The sequence below is a fragment of the Oryctolagus cuniculus genome, chromosome 3 (genome assembly GCF_051225735.1).
Source record: "Oryctolagus cuniculus isolate XC-2025 breed Fujian yellow rabbit chromosome 3, ASM5122573v1, whole genome shotgun sequence".
Taxonomy (NCBI): domain Eukaryota; kingdom Metazoa; phylum Chordata; class Mammalia; order Lagomorpha; family Leporidae; genus Oryctolagus; species Oryctolagus cuniculus.
Window position 1 is genome coordinate 88,281,085 of NC_142869.1, and position 21,290 is coordinate 88,302,374.

General features: G+C 36.8%; 1 long non-coding RNA gene across 3 annotated transcripts in view; it reads right to left on the reverse strand.

Moving 5' to 3' along the window:
- The window catches only part of LOC103348759 (uncharacterized), a 152,006-nt gene that overhangs the window by 68,722 nt on the left and 61,994 nt on the right, over positions 1–21,290 (reverse strand). For 2 of the 3 annotated variants that reach the window (XR_016231549.1, XR_016231546.1), the window contains 3 exons: positions 17,284–17,382; positions 15,226–15,270; positions 14,019–14,102 (listed from right to left, as the gene is read on the reverse strand). This is a non-coding gene — a long non-coding RNA (uncharacterized LOC103348759). Of the gene's footprint in view, positions 1–9,524; positions 10,408–14,018; positions 14,103–15,225; positions 15,271–17,283; positions 17,383–21,290 lie in introns of those variants that run through there. The other variant, XR_016231547.1, reaches the window with a different exon arrangement.

Sequence of the window (21,290 nt, forward strand, 5' to 3'; positions counted from 1 at the left end):
ATGACCACATCATTTACTTTCTATGAGTTTTCAGATTATATCCATGTCTCTTTCAAACAAACCGGCTAGGGTATGGGCTGGAGCATTTATGACACTTTATATCAACCAAAGGCCTATGGGAAGAGGACGATGGCCTAAGAAGCAGTCAGAAAACAACTTGGCAGGAAAGAAGACCATGGCAGAAGGAAAGGGAGGATCTTTGGAAATGCTACAACTTGTCTAAATGCTTTCCCTAGTTAATAATATCCAGACTCTGACCATGTTTGCATTGTAAATAACTCACTCGATGGCAATGACAACACAGCTTACCAGTGAAATAAAATATTGAGCACAAACAGAAAAGTTACTTGTGGGGAAGAGGAAATTCTAACGGAACTAGAGATGACAATGCAAACACAGAAGAATTAAGGATTTCCTTTGTATTTTCTTACATCCAGAGTTTTAAATAAGGGCCTAGAAGTTGAAACCTTCTTTAAACCACATGGCATCTTTCTTGATATCTAAGCCTGAGGCTCTTTCTTCTCCATGGGGATATACTGTTTCTAGCTTATCAAATGTAATCTCACCTCCAGATTTTGTCTTTAAAATATTTAAATAATTTAAAGGAAAACATGTGATATAAAACTTCAATAAAGCATAAGAAAGGACATAGTATTCTCTTTGCCAATAGGAATAGTTGGGGATTTTTTTCACAGCAAAGCCTATAGTAGCTATTACCAGCAAAGAGCAAAAATGAAAGCTTAAAGATTATTAGTCTGTAAATAATATTATGATCCCATGTATGTGCACATGAAAAGAATAGGGCCATTGAATCAAATCACTGTCTATTTTCTAAGCATATTGCTATACTTGGAAATATCTTCCAAAAGTTCATGTGTTGGAAATGTAATCCTCAACCAAACAGTGTTAGAAAGTGGACCTAATAAGACCTAACTGCATCGGTAGAGTGGCGTCTTCATGAATAAATGAATGTGACTATCACAGCAGTGGGCTTGTTCCCACAGAATGAGTTGTTATACAGCATGCTGCCCTCCAGGCTGTGTCTCTTCTGTGTACCTCTTTATCTTTCCACTTCCCTACCATAAGATGAGGCAGCATAGGCTCTAGCCAGATGCCAGTGCCATGCTCTTGGGCTTCCAAGTCTCTAGAACTGGCAAGCTGTTTCCTTATAATTGTGCCATCTCAGGTATTCTGATTCAACAGCAAGAAATGGGATAAAACAAAAGCGATAGAGACGAATGTACTACAACACGTGGATATCAATTTCAGAATGGATAAATTGGAGTAAGAATTAGTCCTGGTATAGGATGTCTAAGTAAGGCAGGCCCGATTCAGAGATGCCTCAGGGTTCCACCTCTTTTCTTCTTGTCTTTGTCATCAATAGCTCCTATTCCCCAGACTACAGGATAGTCCCAATTGTTTTTTTTCTGCTCCATTCACTGTGTTTGGAAGGGAAAAAAAAGTTTCTTCCTCCACAGAAGCTATTTCCCAGAAGATGCACAGAGTACTTCCTATGTTCCATTGGCCAGAATTTAGTGGTAACAAATGACAGAAAGCATAGCTTGAAAATGCAGCCTTTATTGTAAATAGCCACATGTTCTTGTAAGTATGTGGAGTAAGTGGGAAAATTTATTCTTAGATGAATAACCAATGTATCCTATCATTAAAGCTGCCCAAGAAACATTAGCCCCATAATATTGCTATGAAGTTATGTTGAGTACATGTCTGTCTTTAGTCACCAGCGCTTGAACTCATGCATAAATTTCTTGATTATAGACTGTAGTTCACAATTAGACATTGTGTGCCTTTTAGGGTCTGTTTCTTTGGTTTTATATTCAAAAGAAAACAGTACCCAAAATCCATCTCATAAATTATATTCCCATTAATCATAAAGGAAACCAGATCGTAATTTCAAATTTAGCCCAACCACAAAAGCAAGCATTTCAAAGTTAATATTCTTCTAACAGAGGATCAGTATGTTCATTATATTCAAAGTGGTAAATGTGTCAAAATCAATCACAGCATGGTATTTCAGCCATATCTGATAAAGGTAATCATTTATTGTTCTCCAAAAGATTTTTTTTCACTTATTTTCCAGGACTCTATACTCTCTCTTTAAAAAAAAAAAAGTAATTTATTTATTTGAAAGGGGGAGAGAGAGAGAGAGAGAGAGAGAATGAATATGAATCTTCTGTCTGTTGGTTTACTCCCCAATGGCTGCAATGACCAGTGCTGAGCCAGGCCAAAGCCAAAGCCAGGAATGTCATCTGGTCTCCTACATGGATGACAGGGGCCCAAACACCTGGGCTATCTTCCTCTGCTTTTCCCAGGCACATTAGCAGGGAGCTGGATTAGAAGTGGCACAACCAGGTTGTGAACCAGCACTCTTAAGGGAATGTGGCATCTGGGATGCTGGCATCATAGGCAGTAAGCTTAATCCACTATGCCACAATGCCAGCCCTCTCCTGGTCATTTTCCCCTGGGTCTCTCATTCTTCTTTTCCTTTGCTGGTTTTATATTTTATGTACCTGATGAAACACTGAAGTGGCCCAGAGTTGTTCTTGACCTATGTTTATCTTTATTTGTAGTCATTCCCTTGCTGATATTATCCATTTTCTTGACTTTAAAATAAATCTGAGAAGCAAGTGCTTAGTCTGGTGATTAGGATGCCTGCATAACATATCACAATGCTTCAGCTCAGCTCCTACCTCAGGCTCCTGATTCTAGCTTCTCTCTAATACAGACTCTGAAGGGCAGCACTGATAACTCAAGTAACTGGGTCCCTGTCTACAAGGTAGGAGATCTGAATTATGTTCCCTGCTCCCAGTGTCAACCTTAGCCTTGACTGGAATTTGCAGGAGTGAACCAGTAGATGAGAGTGCTCTCTCTCTCTCTCTCTCTCTCTCTCTCTCTCTCTCTCTCTCATGTGTGTGTGCATGTATACATTTACCTCTCAAATACATAACTAATTTTTAAAACTTTGAGAAGTAAACAATCAGCTAGTGATGCCAGTATTTAGATCTGTAGCCTTGATCTCCCTATACTTTTCAGGCATATATATTCAATTTCTTTCTCAAGATTATATATAAAAATAGGCATTTCAAATGTATCATGTCTAACTGAAGACCTCTGAGTCTCCTCATCCCAAATTACTTCTCAATAGTCTTTTGAGTTTAAATTAGTGGCAGCTCCCATCCTTCATTGTCTCAGGTCAAGAAACCATGGAGTGCTTTTCCTTTTCTTTGTTTCCCTGTCACCACCCTCCTTCAAGTCACTGCCATTTCTACCCCCAATGTATTGCAAAGCCAGGAGAACTGTTGATCTTTATGACCCTATGGCTTCCTCTATGCCTTTCTGTTTCTCTACTAGTGCCCTTGAAGCCTTTGTCCACATGAAAGCCAGAGTAATCTATTATTAAAACATAATCAGATCATGTCACTCCTATGATGGAAACTTCCCAATGCTTCCTTCTCTAGAGAGAATTAATCATTACTATGATCTCCAATGCTCTGTGTATTCTAGCTGCCCATTAGCACTTTAATTCATCTCCTGATTCTCCTCCCTTGCTCACTGCATGACTTTCACAAAGGTTGACCTGCTTATTCCTTTTACACACTTTTCTTGAGAATATTGTCCTTGCTGTTCCCCCTTTCTTAAAACTTCTTGCCCCATTGGTCCGCATGGGTGATCCCCTCATCTTCATGTCTTTCTCAAATGTTGTCTTCTCAACAGGGTATCATTGGACCTTCAATATAAAATTACTACCCAGCCAACCACCATGTAAACTCTTCTTTCCTCCTTTGTTTTTCTCCATTGCCCATTTCAACTAACAACTATGGTTAGGTTATTTGCTTTGTTTTCTGTATCTCCCAAAAACCACAAAATCAGGAGCTTGGAAAACTTGCTCACTATAACTTTTGTGCCTAAGTATAGTTAATATATCATAGATGAATAGGTATTTGTTAAAGCAATAAAATATATCTTAGTCTGAAAAACATAAAACATGACCCTGTGAACTGCTTATATCCACTATTCTGTTTGCTAAGCCAGAAATATAATTAATTCAGTTTTGCTGATCTTGAAATCCCAATAGTTTGCTCTTTGCCATTCCCTATTTTTGTTTTATTTATGAAGTTTAATAGATCAGGATCAGGATCTGCATTCAGAATAAATATTAGCTCTTTTGAGAATTTGGCAATTTAAGCATTTTAATTGGCCTATTACACATGGTTGAATGAATCAAGTGATTCAAATATATAAATCCCATTTGACTGCATAGGAATAATGAAATATTCTAACTGTCTACCTTAGCCACATATGTAAGATTATTTGGTATATATTGTCTTCCAATTTACATTCTGTCCTATAATGGAATTTTTTTGAAAAGATGTAAAGACATAAAGAACAACTTGTATATGCCCATGTGATTAAAAAGTCACATAGAGTCAGTTTGGAGATTGCTCAGAAACATGAATATAGCCCTCCCATACAACCCAGCCATCCCACTCCTTGGAATTTACCCAAAGGAAATTAAATTGGCAAATAAAAGAGCTGTCTGCACCTCAATGTTTATTGCAGCTCAATTCACAATAGCTAAGACCTGGAATCAACCCAAATGTCCATCAACAGAAGACTGGATGAAGAAATTATGGGATATGTACTCTATAGAATACTATACAGCAGTAAAACCAGTCATTTGCAACAAGATGGAGGAATCTGGAAAACATCATGCAAGTGAAATAAGCCAGTCCCAAAGGGACAAATATCATATGTTCTCCCTGATCGGTGACAACTAACCGAGCACCAAAAAGGAAACCTGTTGAAGTGAAATGGACACTATGAGAAACAATGACTTGATCAGTCCTTGTCCTGACTGTTGAGGAACAACTTACTATTTTACCCCTTTTAGTATTTTTTTGTTCTACTTAATACCATTGATTTAACTCTTTAATTAACACACAATTATTTTAGGTGTTTTAATTTAACTGAAAAGTTATCCCTGTTAAGTATAAGAGTGGGAAAAAGAGAGGGAAGAGATGTAGAGTTTGGCACATGCTCAATCGGACTTACCCCTAATGGTAGAGTTAGAAACATACCAGGGGATTCCAATTCAATCCCATCAAGGTGGAATGTACAAATGCCATCTAACTTGTTAAAGTGATCGGTTTAAGTTCATGATTGATCAAAAAGATAGGATTAAGTGTCAAAGGAATTGCATAAATAAGACAGGTGTCTTCAAATAGTAATTGATAGAATTAAAAAGGAGAGAATGACCCTGCATGGGAAGCAGGATACATAGCAGACTCATAGAATGGCAAATGCCCTAAACAGCACTCTGGCCTCAGAATCAGTCCTTAAGGCATTCATATCTGGCTAAAAAGCCCATGAGAGTTTCACAGGGATGGAATGCCAAGACACTGTGGCAAAAATAAAAAATGACCTAAATGAAAGATATCTGTGAGTGAGATCCCAGTGGAAAGAACGGTCCATCAAAGAAGGAGGTATCTTTCTCTGAAGGGAGGAGAGAACTTCCACTTTGACTATGGCCTTGTCTAAATAAGATCGGAGTTGGTGAACTCAAGAGGCTTCCATAGCCTTGGCAGCTCCTGACAAGAGCCTCGGGTGATTACTGACAACATCAATAAGAGTGTCAATTGTTAAATCAACGGGTGTCACTGTGCACCTGCTCCCCATGTAGGATCTCTGTCCTTAATGTGTTGTACTATGTGAATTAACAGTAAAACTACTACTCAAACAGTACTCTATATTTTGTGTGTCTTTGTGGGTGCAGTCTGTTGAAATCTTTACTAAGTAAATGCTAAGTTGATCTTCTGTATATAAAGATAATTGAAAATGAATCATGATGAAGAATGGGATGGGAAAGAGAGTGGAAGATGGGATGGTTGCAGGTGGGAGGGAAGGTTATGGGGAAAAATCCACTATAATTCAAAAGTTGTACTTTGGAAATTTATCTTTATTAAATAAAAGTAGAAAAAAGTCACATAAGTCTTAAGTACATGTAACATTTGTTTCTGTATTTTTAAGTCATTTTATGGCACTTCAGTACATGTGGAGTCCTATTGTACAGTACTCTTTCATTTCATTTATAACAATTCTGAACAGAAGTGACAATGTGGAAATGAATAGAGTTTACCACAGTTCAGCTTGAGAAATTGCATCTGACACAAAATGAAAGGAAATATGCAGGAGTGTTAAAAAAAAGTAAAAAAGAAAAAGATTGAAATTGTCAAGGAGAATAAATGCCATTCTTCGCTCGTCTCAAGGAAAAAAAATGTGTTCCTTATACATTAAAAGCATTGGCATCATTCATAATTTCTTTCTTATTATAATTTACTTTGTATACTTTATGTTCATTATGTTAGTCTCAGATCACTAAAGACAATATTTTGATGTTATATTTATAGTAATATAAACTCTGTTACAAGAATGTGTAATATCAAGTCATAGAAGAAATTCATCAATATTCAAAGCACTTTAAATAGTTATTGATTTAAAACCAAATTTCTAACCAATACTGTGCGGTAAGTTGACAGAATAAAAAAGCTTACTTGATAAGTATATTCAAGAAAATATGTATTCCTAAATATGGTATAGTAACATTGATTGTTCTCTGTAGCCACAAACATCCCTTTCCCATCTGTAATTAACAATGCCCTGAATTTCTTTTCTAGTACCTGTATCCCTCTACTTCCAATCTGTATGCAATTGCTAGGTTAGATTCTTTACCTGGCTTTTATATGCATTTATGAGTTAGACCTAGCCAACCTGTATATTTCATCCTTCTGGCAATGTGATTGAAATAGGGATGATGACTTGACATCATCTGAACTATTGAGAGTTAGACCTAGATTTTTTAGAACTCCTTCAGCCTTTTTCAACTGGGGGTCCTCATCTGAATCACAACACAGAAAATGATTTCAGCAACTGCTTTCTCAAGTCCCCCAAAGGCAGTATCCAACTGTCTCACCCAAGACACTGAGATAAAAAGTTCATTTTTCATCTAAGCTACAACCATTGATGTTGCATGCCACCAAGATTTAAATCTTTCTAATAAATCCCATTCAAGAAAGATGGAAAGGAAACTCCCTATTGGTAATATGAAATTGAGAATTGAGCAATTAGGATCTCATAACAAAAAAATACATGCAAAATAGTACCTTGCTAGGAGCTGAACAAAGAACAGTGACTGGATGTGGTCTCACACTGGCACTGTATCTATAAAATGAGTTTTATGAACGATATACTACATTTTAGCTTATGTCCACTTCAGTTGGATTTTCTGACACTTACAATAAAGTCCTAATTTAGGTATTTAAATATTTCCAAAATGAAAAATGAATTATTTTGTTGACTAATTTAGGTGCAAATAAGGTACAATTATATGTTGAAAAAAATCCAATTGCATGTATATTTGAGAAGTTTTTAATGATAGCATGAAATAAGAAAATGTTTTATGCAACAGTTTATCAGAGAGACAAAAAGAAATGGGAACAATGACTCATAGAGGTTCCAACCTCCCTTTCCATTGCAAGCCACATGAGTAAGTCATCTTGAATGATAGCCCAGCACACAACTGATCTCACCTCTGTGAGAAATCTCCAACAGGAACCACTTAGCTCAGCCTAGATAGAATCACAAAAGATAATAACAAATGTGTTGTTTTAGACCATCAAGTTTGGAGTGCTTCATTATGGGCAATGGGTAACTAGAACTCTAAGGGTTTTTTTTTTTTTTTAACTGTTAGTGTAAATAAATATTTTTCTCCTTCCATTTTATATGCTCACTTGTCTGAATATGTTAAGCCTATTTTTAATGTTATGTATTAATATATTAATTTCTTTAATTCATTAAATTTTTAAGCAATCACTGTGTTAAGCTGCCTTATTTTAAATTGACAAATTATTAGATTTATCAACTATATTATTTGAAAAAAATATTTTATTTTTATTCATCTGTACAATTAGAATAAGATTAAAATGTCCTGGCAACATTAGGCTCATTTTTCATTGCTGACTATATTGAGAATGATTCTAGTGTCTGATCTGCCTTTAAATAAAATCACTGTAGGAAAATTTATATCCATTCTTATTTTGAGTTTTTAAATTTATTTTTTAAAAATAGGGAATATATATTAAGGCCATCAGATTTTAAGGCATATTTTTCATTTTGGAATATTTTTATTTTTGATTAATCTTTTTTATGATATATCATTGGGTTTGCTTTATTATATAATCAGCCTTTTTCTTTTAATAGATGACATCACTTACATACATTTATTATTATTAAAATAGTGCTTGATTTTAAGGGAAGACATTGTGATACAGCAGATTAAGCAGCCAACTGGGACGCCCACATCTGGTATCACAGTGCCAGTTCAAGTCTCTACTATTCAACTTCCCACCCAGCTTACTGCTTGGGAAAGCAGTAGAAGACAGCCCAAGTATGAGGATTTCTGCCACCCAAATGGGAGACCAGATGATATTCCCAGCTCCTGCATTCATTTTGCCAATCCAGTTGGGTGGAAGAAATCCAAGACCTTGAGCTATCATCACTGCCTACCAGAATCTGCTTCAGCAGGAAGCTTGAATTGGGAGCCAGAGATGGGTATCAAATCCAGGCACTCCTATACACCTGGTAGGACTTAAACACCAGGCCAAATGCCTGCCCCAAAGACCTTGATTTTTGTTTGCCTCTTGAATTTTTTAGTCACTGCTGTTATTTTCCAAGTACTCCTGAGTGCTATAAATCTGAAATCCTTACATGTTTGAGAAAAATGTATGTTCTTGGTTGGATAAGGGCAGGAACAATTAGAAAAATTAATAAAGAAGGATTTCTTATTGCTCCAGATTAAAAGAAATTGTAATTATAATGTATACTTAGAAAATCAGAAACAAGACAGATGAGGGAAAAGATAGAAAGTTTTGAGGAAATATTTTTACCTACAGTACAGAGTTGATACATCCCAGAGGAAATAATAGGTCAGCAGTTTAGAAGAAAGATAAGAGCTGGCAGGAAAAGAAAGGTATTAAACTTATTTATAAAAAGGGAGTAATTGGATTTATTAGAAAAGATAACAGCAACAAGAACTTAAGGTTAATTGAAATATTTCTGTATAATATGATTATTAAAGGCATATGAAAGAGATCATTTAAGAGAAAGAGAGCTTAGAAAACAGAGGTAGCAAGAAATTCGGGACAGATAAGTGTTAAAGACAAGTAGAGGAAAATGTTCGCAAAATAAAGGTATGATCATCAGAGAAAATACTATCATATGTGGAATAAGTAAATGCTATAGTAAGCTCTAGAATTTTTAGTCCAAAATTAAACTTTCATGGGTACTTTTGGCCTTTGATAGCCTTCTGTAGGATAATTTTAGTAGAGTGCTAGGGCAAAAATTTTGAACTGTAATGGAAATTATGATAGGAATTGATACCAGCAACTGTGTATAAGAGAAAATTGAAATATATCAATAGCCAAGGAAAATGTTTTCATATTTTTCCACACTTATTTATTTTTCCAGAGAATTAGCAAAGAAACGGAGCTATAGTCAATATGAGTTACCTCACTAATGTAAATTGCCTATTATTAATGGATAATTACCAAATATAGACAGTCTATGAAGCATGTTGTCAAAATTAGCTGGATTACTTTGTGTCAAGTTCCTGACTTAAAAAAATAAGCCCTTTTCATGAAGTTTCCGTTTCCACTGACTTCTGGAACATTCTCCCCCATACAAGATTTTAAAGGAATGGAAAGGTCACCAACTCTTTAGAAAGCTTTTACTGCACAAAAAGAATTAGTTCAGTACCTTATCAAATCCAGTGATCATATTTTATGGTACATTTTAGTGTCAAGGTTTGGTACAGAGCACTGGATGTTATGTCATTGGATAATTTTCCTAGGAAATTTTAGAGTGAAGAATAAAGGATATGAACCCTCTAGTTTCTTCCTCACTGCCCTGTCACAGTCTCCCCTACCCAACCTCCCCAAACCCAACTTCACCATGTAGAGACCACTGAAAAGGATGACAAGTAACATGTATTCAGACTGGAAGCCCTTGGCAAAGAATCCAAACAAAAGTAACAGGAGGCCGGCGCCACGGCTCACTAGGCTAATCCTCCACCTGCGGCGCCGGCACACAGGATTCTAGTCCCGGTCGGGGTGCCAGATTCTGTCCCAGTTGCTCCTCTTTCTGTCCAGCTCTCTGCTGTGGCCCAGGAGTGCAGTGGAGGATGGTCCAGGTCCTTAGGCCCTGCACCCGCATGGGAGACCAAGAGAAGCACCTGGCTCCTAGCTTCGGATCAGCGCGGTGTGCTGGCCGCAGCAGCCACTGGGGGATAAACCAATGGAAAAGGAAGACCTTTCTCTCTGTCTCTCACTGTCCACTCTGCCAAAAAAAAAAAAAAAAAAAAGTAACAGGAAAATGAACATTTTTGAGAAAGGAAATGATTCTGTGACAATAGAAAGAAGGAACAGGGATTGGTGCTGTGGCGTGGCAGGTAAAGCCACTGCCTGCAGTGCTGGCATTCCACATGGGCACCGGTTCGAGTCCCGGCTCCTCCACTTCCAATGCAGTTCTCTGCTATGGCCTGGAAAAGCAGTAGAAGATAGCCCAAGTCCTTGGGCCCTTTCACCCACTAGGGAGATCTGGAAGAAGCTCCTGGCTCCTGGCTTCAGATTGGCACAACTTTGTCCATTGCAGCCATCTGGGGAGTGCACCAGCAGATGGAAGACCTCTCTGTCTCTCTGCCTCTCCTTCTCTCTGTGTGTAACTTCAGCCTGAGCCACATTACTTAATTAGATTGAAATACTTATATTTCATTTTCAGTCACAAACTTCTTTGAATTTTGTGATCAAAACTTTGTAGGGTCCTCGACTGCAGTTTGCTTATATATAAATCAGTGCCCACTTTGTGTTTTTAAGGCAGTCTTTGTTCAGTTGGTTGATTTTGTCATTTATTAAAAATTTTTAAAACCTTTAACAGGATTTTACTTTTTAAAACAAAGAAATAAATTTATTTGGCCAAAAACTCTATTTTTACTATCTGAAGTCACTGAGTTGCTATATAACCAGTCTTTTACTCATTACTAAGTTATAATCAATTCCAATAGGACTTGACTTTTAAGCCCTTGGTTCATGTATTTGAATGATTTAGAACTCCATAGCATATATAATAACGGGGGAAAAAGTCCCCTTAGAAATAAAAAGACAACTCTGCTTACTCCTGAGATGGTCATCAATGTAGCACATTTTCAAGTCAAGTGAAAATTCAATGCAATTAATGGTTTAGTAATCACAAATATTATCTTGACTAACATTTACAAAGGGTTATTCTACATTTCATGGTAAGGATACTAAAAAGGAAATAAAATCACAAAATATTCTGGTAAATATCCAAGAAAGTTTGGGCACTTTCCCAGATACTACAGAAGTTCCCACCAACTAGATAACAAAAGCTATGTAAAGTGTAGTTCTCTCTCCTCACAGGCTCTTGGATCCCTGTTTTCTTACCAGTAATAGCTGAAAAGAATACACAAAATTCTTACCAGAAGTCAGTTTTGGCAACTACAAATTCTAAGTATTTTTCACCTGTGAAGAGATGTGTGAATCCCAAAGGACCTTGATCATTTGTATATATTCAACTTCAATGAGAAAAATAAATAAATGTAATTCAAATTATTGAATTTGCCATTATGGCAAAGAAAGAGAGGGTCAGGAAACCAAAATGCTATCTGAAGTCAAAACTCCAGATCTTTTGCATGCTTAGAGTCTCCTCAGAATATTACAGCATCAATAAATCTTTGTTGAATGAATTAATTCACATAGGAATTAATAGCAACTATTTTTTCCTTATAGATCAACCTTAACTCTTACCAAAAGAATACCCAGTAACTATAACAGATTTAGTCTTTATGAATATGACAGGACAAAATAGGCAACCATGCATGTATATCAACACACAGAAGATAACAGAAAGGAAATTTTAGATAACAAAATCAATTTTTGAAAAGAAAGATTAGGTAGCTTTTTCTTTCCTTTTGAAATTATTTGTTAGCTGGGACTGGTGTTGCGCAGCAGGTTTAGCTGTCACCTGCAACACTGGCATCCCATAGGAGCACCATTTTGAGTTCCAGATGCTCCACTTTTGATCCAACTCCTTAATGAGGTGCCTGGGAAAGCAGTGGAAGATGGCTCAAGAACTTGTCACCCACGTGGGAGACCTTGATGGAGTTCCAAACTCCTAGCTTTGAACTGGTCCTGCCCAAGCTGTTGTGGGCCATATGAGGAGTGAACCGGGAGATAGAAGATGTCTCTCTACCTCTGTCTCTCCCTCTCTCTCTGTAACTTTGCCTTTCAAATAAAGAAGTTTTTTTTTTTTAAATAAAATACTTGCTTTCTAAAAATGGGTAGAGAAATATGAAGACAAATTAAAATTAGCACCCTCATAGTGCCAATAAAAAAAAGACATGGTAGAGAAAAAGACAAACGGAAGGGGTGAGAAAAAGTGAAAGATACTAATGACAAACATAATAGAAGCAGCTGTGTGCCTGAGAATTCTAGGTACTTAACTGATGTTCATTGACTAAACAAATGACTCTGGGTCATGAAGAGAATTATTGTAAAACCAAGGTAGGTGCCAGTAGAGCAAAAGTCCTTTTGCAGTATATTCAGTCATCCAAAATCCACTTATGGAGGAACCCAAAGTCTCCATATTGGCTAATACTGTGGGAGAAACAAGACCCAAATATTACATGACACTAGGTGTGTAGAATACAGAGAGCTACAAACAATTACATATAATACAATATACTGAACGTTGTAATAGAGGAGGCACTATTGTAATAGAGGAGGCACATTGTAATAGAGGGATCTTTAAGTGGGAAGGAGCTAGTTTAGAACAGTGAGGCAAGATAGCAGGTATGACTCAGAATTAGGCTTTAAGGGATGAATAGGAATTTTACAGATGAACATCAACAACTAATTATTCAGGACAAAAAGATGGCTAAACTAATTCCTTTATAGGCAACTAAGAATGTACCTCAACAATGATGCCTGGAATATGTCCTTCTGCCTCCACTGCTATCACTGCTACCATGGACAATTTAATGTGAAGCCTAGCATTTTTTTAAAGATTTATCTATTTATTTATTTGAAAGGCAGAGTTACAGAGAGGCAGAGGCAGAGGCAGAGAGAGACAGACAGACAGATGTCTTCTATCTGCTGCAACAGTAGAGATGGGCCAATCCGAAGCCAGGAACCAGGAGCTTCTTCTACCTCCCAGGTAGGTGCAGGGGCCCAAGGACTTCAGCCATCTTCTGCTGTTATCCCAGGCACATTAACAGGGAGCTGGGCCAGAAGAAGAGCATCCAGGACCTGAACCAGTGCCCATATGGGATGCTGGCACTGCAAGTGGTGGCTTCACCCGCTACACCACAGTGCTGGCCCCGAAGCCTATTATTAACAGTAAATTTTATGCCAATATTTGTTTCTTTTTAATTAATTGTCATAGGAAGTCTAGAAAATGGATTTAGTTTTGAAAGTATTTTTACTAAAAGGTTCTAATTCCATTTTTGTTTCCCTTATAAAAACGAGCTAAATGAGTTTCCTCCCTTTTCATTCCTATTTCTCTATATTTCCTTTTTTAACATTATGTTCTCATCTGTTTCCTCTCAATCATGCCTTATTAATTGCCCATTGGTGTGGATCTTTCTAGAAAAACTTCTAATACTTGGCTGTCTTGGTTTTCTTACCTACTGTGTGACATCCTGGAGTTCCTCAGTTAAAATTAAGCTTCCAGGTGAAATTGCCATTAAGTGTTCCCTCAGTTCTCCAAAAAAGGGCTGGAAACAAGATGATGTGGCTTCTCTCTCACATCACTGTCTTTTGTCAGATGGATTTTTGTGTTGCTAGAAAGCATTTGTTCAAGTTGGCTATTCTAGAAATCGCTCTATACAGAAGTAATTTACACAAGACTTGAGAGTTTGAAAGATTGCTTACTTGGCAGAAGACCCTTGGGATTCACATAAATGGTGCATTTTATGTCCCGAGTTGTGTTTCTTGTAACCATGACACTCTGCTTCCCTGAGGAGAAGAAAAATAGAAAAATGAAATTTCAATGTCTGTACTAAACTAAAACTCATGGGAGTTTTTCTTGAATGCTCTAGATTGGATGCCTTCTCCAGCTAGTTAAAATCACAAAGGCAGAAGTAGGTTTCTATTTACCATATTCAAGTTAATGAATTACCTAAAATCCTAGTAAGATAGTAAGAATAAAAATGTAACTGTTCATATCATTCTACTCCTTCTCTCAAATCATAGCCATCTTTTATATTTCACACATCACTTTAAAAATGTGATTATTTTGTGAATCAAAAATTTTAAGATTCAAAATATCATTACAATCAGAACAGCATATTCTTTCCTCAAAATATTTCTTGAAGAAACATATGGCTTTCTCAATCTGATTGGCCTCACTTGTATTCATGGCCTGACAATAGGTTTAATAACCATCTTGATTACATGTAAGAGCTATCAAAGCTAGACATCTATTTCAGCAAATGAAAACTTGGGATACCATGTTAGAGGAATATTCCATGTTTCTTTTTACTTGTAAGCCAGAATACTCCTAGAAAAAGTCCCTTTCAGATCCTAGTTAGATCTTCCAGTAACTCTAGGGTCCCAAACTGCCCAGGATAGATCTTAAGTCCTAGATTGGAGAGAGTGGTACAAAGGTTCAAAAAAATCCATCTCTTAATACAGCAATTTTAGATTCTTCCCTGCTAGGAGCTAAAACCTCCAGGAAAGCTACAGATCTCCTGCCCTCCCCAACTACCCGTCTCCCCAACAAAACAAACCAATCTGCCTTGGAGGCACTGCAATCTCTGTAAGGTTATTGTGGTTACTTGGGGTTGACTAGAATTTGACTAGCCTAATTTGTCATTTTGCAATGAAAACTATACTATATAAGTGCTAGTAGTTTTATGTCTTTTTTATGGTCCCCTGTTTGCTGCTTTCTAAATCGAAGGAGACTGCTAACAGTCCCAGGAGTGATGTCAATATATTTTACACACCTGATCAATCTTATCATCCGTGAGATTAATTCCATAAAGTAACACTAACTAACCTTTGCCATGCAGCATTCGTACTGCTCTTCTGACCTACAGTTTTTAGGCTTCTAAGGTTGTAAAAGTGAAATGTTTCTTACCTTCTGAGATAAAATCAAGTTTTGTTCTCATTTTGTGTCTTCTTCCTAGGATTAAACAGATAAAGCTATGGGCTTTATGTCTTCAGAATACTCAGCTCTTTATTTCTACATTTTACACGTCTACAGTCAAGGTTGCTGCCACTCAAGTCTTCCTAACACACTTCATTTTCCCTTTGTGAATTTTCAACATGACACAGGAGTGTGACTGAACAAGTGATACATCTTACACTCTGGGTAACTTGACTTCCCCACAGTCTAATATCAACTGTTCCAGGCTAGGATTACAATGGCTCTGTGCCAAATGTGTCATCTCAGTGTTCATGTTACAATTTATGAATTTAAATTTTAGGCTATATACTGGAAGAGACTTAGGTTAAAATTGGTTCTGCAAATGATACTTTCCCTGGGATAAAATTAAAACATAACAATCTGCTACAAATGCAACCATGTTTTTTGATTAGTTACAGACCTAACCTTAAACATCAACGTCAAAAATCACTCAAAGGGGCCAGCATTGTGGCATAGCAGGTTAAGGCGCCACCTGTGACACCAGCATCCCATATGGATATTCGTTCAAGTGCCAGCTGCTCCATTTCTGATGCAGCTCCCTATTAATGCACCTGGGAAAGCAGTGGAAAATGGCCCAAGAACGTGGGCCCCTGCCACCCACATAGGAGACCCAGATGAAGTTCCTGGCCCAGTCCCAGCCACTGCGGCCATTTTGGGAGTTAAGCGGCAGATGGAAGATTGATTTCTCCCTTCCCCTTATGAATTCTGCCTTTGAAATAAATAAATCTTTTTCAAAAATCATTTATAACATATGTTATGTGATGGTAAATGGGTAAAGGGGGCTATTTTAAAGTTAAGTTTCTTTAGGAGCATAGGCTTTAAGACAGTAAAACAGATTATGAGGACATATAAATACTTAGAAAATAATATTAATGTGTAGTAATTTTGAAAATATATTAATAAATATGGTTTGATTACACACTCCTGGAATAAAAGGGTCTTTTATGTGCTTATATAAGACTGTATGTATATACATTTATAAATATACATGTATGTGAAAGTAACAATTTTCAGTGTTTGGAATATAACTGTGTCAATATTTATCTGAATATAATTCATTCAGGCAAAACAGAATTCATTTACCTTTAAAATATCTTTATTTTTCACAAAATATTTGTTTAATTAAAAAGATGCACTCTTTTACTAAAGAGAGGTGTTTGAAATAGTTTGTAGTCTAAAGCCCCAACTCCATTTTTTTCTCAAGATTCCTTAAAACCTAAAGGGGCCATTTTTGTAAAAGACTGGAATAATAAAGAAAAATTTAGGGTAGGAATACTGAAAAAACAAGTCTTTTTCTCTGTGGGGAAAACAGGTATCATGATATTTATTTTCCTGAGAGCCTAATATTGATACTTACAAATTATTTTTTTTCTGTTTCATATACAGGAAAAAGCTATTTTGTGAGCTAGAAAGCCAAAGGAGGAGTGGAGGGGTATCTCATTAATTGGTTTGAAGAATAGGATAAGGGTCTAGACTGCCTGTGTTTTAGAAAATTTGTTTCTACAAGATAATTGCTTTTACAACAATGCTCTTACATCCCTTGTCCTGATATGTTAAGATATATTGATAGCAAAGAGTTTTCACTGCAATCTAAAATTCATGGCAAGTTAAAGAAAAGTTTTAGTATCAATGAAGAAAGACATTTGCTTGGGCCTTAAAACATTTTTGAAAATTTCTCTAAAAATGTCCTATTAAAATCTATTCATTGCATTGCATTCTGGAAAAGATGGCCACTCTAAGAAATGGTTCTGGTATAGTGAATTTCCATATGGGGAGAATGGAAGTGTCTTCATGCCTCCCCACACTCACACACTCCAATTTCAATTCCATATACCTTTCAAATTCAAATGTGAAAGGTGAAAGCAACAAAACATTTAGTAAAAAACCAGGAATATTTTTCCAGTTTTAAAGTAGACAAAGATTCTTAAATAGGTTATCAAAAGTACCAACCGTAACAGATTTTAAATGAACCATGTTAAAATTACTTACTTGCTACGAACAAAGAGACAGTTCAGAGCATGGGAGAAGACATCCATTCCTCGCATGTTCAACACAGGGCCCATATCAAATTACAGAAAGAACTAAAATCTGTTTAAAAAATAATGGGCAAACAAAAAAATGCACAAAATCTTGAATAGATAATTTTAAGAAAGAATATATACAAATATTCAATAAACATATAAAGGTTGTTCAGCTTCATCAGTCAACGGAGACGTGAAAGTTAAAACCCAAAATAACACCAGAACACAGGTTCTATAATGGCAAAATTATAGCAATGGTAAATAAAAGAGTTGACAAGGATACAGAATAATTCAAACTCTCAAACATGGCTTATTTGGCATCTTCCACTAAAATTAAGAAAATATATATAAACTATGGCCCAGCAAGTCCACATCACCCAACAGAAATATATGTATATGTTTTCATGAGACATCCACTAAAATGTTTGTATCTGGCCTATTTACAACAGCTCCGAGCAGAAACTACTCAGATATTCATCAGAATAAATTAATTATGAAAAATTCCTCAAATGAAATACTACACAAAAGAGAATAAATCAACTACAAATTTCTCTTAACGGTAAAGACAAACTTCAAAACAGTGTTGGGAAAAAACTTTAGACTTAAAAAGAGTATTACTATAAGTTTCTATGACATTATATAAATTTGTTATAATACATAACAAACTTGTACATACTCCAATTAATCCATGGTACTACAAGTTAGGATGCTGGCAACTTTGGGAGGTATGCACTAACTAGGGGCTGTCATTTGGTTGTGTGTGTGTGTGTGTGTGTGTGTGTGTGTGTCTTTTTTCCTTAATTTGAGCTTTAATTGTACAAATGTCTTCAGCTTTTGAGAACCTATTGAGCTGTATATTTATGATATATTCACTCTAATGTGTGTAGACCACAATTCAATTAGTAGAAAAGATTTCTTAAGACAAGTATGAAGGTTTAGTTTTATTCAATAAAGAATAAAAATCCACCTGTGTTAGGGAGGTAAGCAAATTTTAGAGAACATTCTATTACCATCTAAGAAGCAAAAAACACATGAAGGCCACATAACTAAAAAATCATTTCAAGTTTGTTGCTGTTAATAAAACCCAGAAAAACTATTTAAATGTAAATACATAGACATCAAATTCAATTAAAAATGATACTTTGGTCTCTAGACATAAATTAATCTATATTTAGCATTATAAGTTTAAAGTTAAACAAATTTCCCCTTTTCATGAGTAACTCCAAAATTCGAGTTTTAGGAGCAATCTGCCATTTGAGAATTTCCTTTGCTGAAGTTAGAAATGGAAATAGAAAAATTAAACAGTTCAAGGGAAGCATCAGAGGGTTGTTTGCCCTGCATTCCTCAACTGCCCAGACCAAAGGCAGTGCAGCTCAGCCTGAGTGCTGAGCCCTGCCAGACTCTAGACTCAGATAGCTAGGGAGATTTTAAAGACCTCTGGCCAGGAATTCAGTTGGTAATATTGGTCCTGAACTCCATGCTAGAGTTCACTAAGGTAGAATTTTTTTTTTGTAACAGATTATTCTTAACAAATTGCTTTTATAACCACATCTTATTTTGTCCTTGCCATGCATTTTTCTCTAGTGACCCAGGTCCCATTACTTGGTTTCTGGCTTTGAGGGACTTGTACTGGAGTATCTTCCTTGGTGAATTGCCTCACACCTGAGCACTTTCTGGATGGCGGTCTCACTGCTTCCTTTCTATTTTTCCCACAGATTGCAGTTTTTGTGATTCTCCCTGGATTTGCTTGGTGCCGATAACCTAAAGGCTGATTTTTCTTCCAACATCTGTGCAACCATACTCTTTCTGCAAACTGGGATACTCACCTTCTACTCATGATTCATCAAGCCTCCATGCCTTCCACCAAGGCTAGTTATGCCAGATTTCTCTTCCAACCACCTTACCTCACCCAAGAGGATATTCTAAGCACGACATGCTTTATAAATATGCCTATCTAGGATGCTGCACACTGCTGATTTCTGAGGTGCAATCCAATTCCAGGGCATCTTCTTCACCTCAGGCCCAACCACCTCAAACCTGGTCCTTATGACGACTCTAGTGAGAAGGTAGTAGAAATGATAGATAGATAGATAGATAGATAGGAGGGAAGGAGGAGGGAGGGAGGGAGGAAACAAGGAAGGAAGGAAGGAAGGAAGGAAGTTAGTTAGTTCTTGGAATTGCTCAGAATGCCACAGACAAGAAAAATTCAGGAAGGCCAATCTTTAACAATGTTGGCCAAATCCTGCCACCAGCCCCACTTGCAGCTAAAAGATAAGAAAAGCTGAGAAAAGAACAAGAAAATACATGAAGACATTAGCATTTGTTCTAGCAGTTAAGATGCTACTTTGGATGCCAGCATCCATATCAGAGTGCTTAGATTCGAGTCCCAGTTTTTCTCCTGATTCCATCTTTCTATTAATACATATCCTGGGAAGCTGCAGGAAATGGCTAAAGAACTTGGATCCTTGCCATCCATGTAGGAGACCTAAACTGAGTTTCTGGCGCCCAGCTTCAGCTTGACTTAGTTTTGGGTATTGAAGCTATTTGAGGAGTGAACCAGTGGATGAGAGTAGTGCTATCCCCCTCTCTTCCCTGAAATGAGGGAGAGGGGATGAGAGGCGAGAGAAGAGAGAGACTGTATGAAGATATGGAAGGTAGAATACAACAGAACACTGTATGTACTACTGTTTCCCATTCAGCTGTTATTTAAAGTCTCCTCTGTGTAACATAACTGTTATAGCCACTTTCTCCACTATTTGCTCATCTGGCCTTGCCCAATTCAATACATCAATTTGTATCCATTTATCTTTACATTAAATCTTCCTGTTTGTTTTTAACTATGACAAGCAACTTCGGTAGTCATAGTCTTTAACTTATCCCTGCCCTTACCAAAAAGCTAGTCATGAGTTCTCACTACTTAAGGGAAGTAGAATTCCTTTGTACTTGTTAAGTCATATTTTTTTTTAACTTTTAATTAATGAATATAAATTTCCAAAGTACAGAATATGGATTACAATGGCTTCCCCCCCATAACGTCCCTCCAACCCGCAACCCTCCCCTTTCCCACTCCCTCTCCCCTTCCATTCACATCATGATTCATTTTCGATTCTCTTTATATACAGAAGATCAGTTTAGCATACATTAAGTAAAGATTTCAACAGTTTGCTCCCACACAGAAACATAAAGTGAAAAATACTGTTTGAGTACTAGTTATAGCATTAAATCTCAATGTACAGCACACTAAGGACAAAGATCCTACATGAGGAGTAAGTGCACAGTGACTCCTGTTGTTGACTGAACAAATTGACACTCTTGTTTATGGCATCAGTAATCACCCTAGGCTCTTGTCATGAGCTGCCAAGGCTATGGAAGCCCCCTGAGTTCACCGACTCTGATCATATTTAGACAAGGCCATGGTCAAAGTGGAAGTTCTCTCCTCCCTTCAGAGAAAGGTACCTCCTTCTTTGATGACCCAATCTTTCCACTGGGATCTCACTCATGGAGATCGTTCATTTAGTTGTTGTTGTTGTTGTTTTTTTTTCACCCAGAGTGTCTTGGCTTTCCATGCCTGAAATACTGTCATGGGCATTTCAGCCGGATCCGCATGCCTTAATGGCTGCTTATGAGGCCAGAGTGCTGTTTAGGACATTTGCCATTCTATGGGTCTGCTGTGTATCTCACTCAAGCTGACTTACCTCAAACGGTAGAGTTAGAAACATACCAGGGGATTCAAATTCAATCCCATCAGGGTGGCATGTACCAATGCCATCTCACTAGTCCCAGTGATCAATTTCTGTTCACAATTGATCGTAATGATAGGACTAAGAACCAAAGGGATCACATAAACAAGAATAGTGTCTGCAAATACTAGCTGATAGAATCAAAAAGGGAGAGAATGAGCCTACATATTTCTAAGGACACATGATGTGATTGAGAAAACTATTAGAGAATAGTCATATAAAGACAATGTTTAGA